This window comes from Eubalaena glacialis, chromosome 1 (genome assembly GCF_028564815.1).
Source record: "Eubalaena glacialis isolate mEubGla1 chromosome 1, mEubGla1.1.hap2.+ XY, whole genome shotgun sequence".
Classification (NCBI taxonomy): Eukaryota; Metazoa; Chordata; class Mammalia; order Artiodactyla; family Balaenidae; genus Eubalaena; species Eubalaena glacialis.
In genome coordinates this window covers 234,939,342-234,940,543 of record NC_083716.1, presented here as the reverse complement: position 1 = coordinate 234,940,543, position 1,202 = coordinate 234,939,342, and positions in this window count along the sequence as shown.

Here is a 1,202-nt window from a genome sequence, read left to right as displayed (position 1 = left end):
ATGACTGTCAAGAGTTAGGACACGTCAGTGTTGGGAAGTGTTCCGCACGTGTATGCAGTTCTCTCTCCTCTGCGGACAGATCTGTGGGTAATCTCACTCCATTCACAGACCCCTCTGGCTCATCTGACAGTGCTGGATCATTTTCGAGAAGCCCCAAGGAAAGGCTCATCTGTGATCTTACTCATCTCCCTGCGATGGTTGGCGAGGCTGGGATTTTTCTCACAAGGTGCCGGCTACACATTTGAACAAGGCATTTCCGAGGCTTTTAACCATCCCCATGGTCTCTCCTGGCTTCCTATGCACGTTCACCCACTTGCCCTGGAGGATGCTATGCCTGGGGCCAGAGTGGACCTGGGTAAGCCTCTTCTCTGCTGTCAGTGTGGGAACCAGGCTTTTCACTGGGGCCTAGAAGTCATTAAACAAAATCCTTCTTTCCATTTGAAACAGATCTTCATGGCAGAGAACCTCAGGTTATCAGGGGCAACCAGCCACCTCTGTAAACAGCTTCTGGGGAAAACTGCCTCTGTGGGTGGAAACAAGGCTGCTGCCTGTTTTTTAACATCAACATCATCTGTTCTCAGCTTTCACTCTTTGTGGTGGAAGTTTCCAAGCTGCGCACCCTGCAGACGAGGAGTTCCCCTTTCAGTCCCTCTGGGAGCTAGAAAGGAGATTCAGAGCCAGTGGGCAGTGGGTTCTGGCCCCCTTCCCACTTTGTCACTGAGCAGCTTCACTTGCATCTGTTTTACGTATCACACCTCTGCAAAAACCTTTGTTTAAAAAAAAGTTTCAGAGGCTAAAAAACATTGGCCAACCTGGGTTTTGAATATGGTGCAAAAACAGACCTCTCCATCTCTCGGGCACTGATTGTCCCGCTGCTGGCCATTCTGCCCCTTCAGACCATCAGCCTGGGGCATTCAATTGTGGTGAGACGGACTTGAAGCTCTCAGTTTGCACACTCATCCATCAACTGCTAGAAACTAAGAGCCCTGCCCTGCACCTGTTGTGCCAGCAGGAAGTTCAGTGTGTGGTGGTACCTGGGAATCTGGTCTCAGAACATGTTCTCCTTCCTAAAATTATAACCCTGTGCTCTGGTTGGAGATCAGCAGTGTGCTAGTAGATGTTTAACAAGCGGATCTTTAGTGGGGGGAGAAAGCCTTGATTTGTAACATTTGCTGATTACTCTGGTGTAAATACTCCTAAGG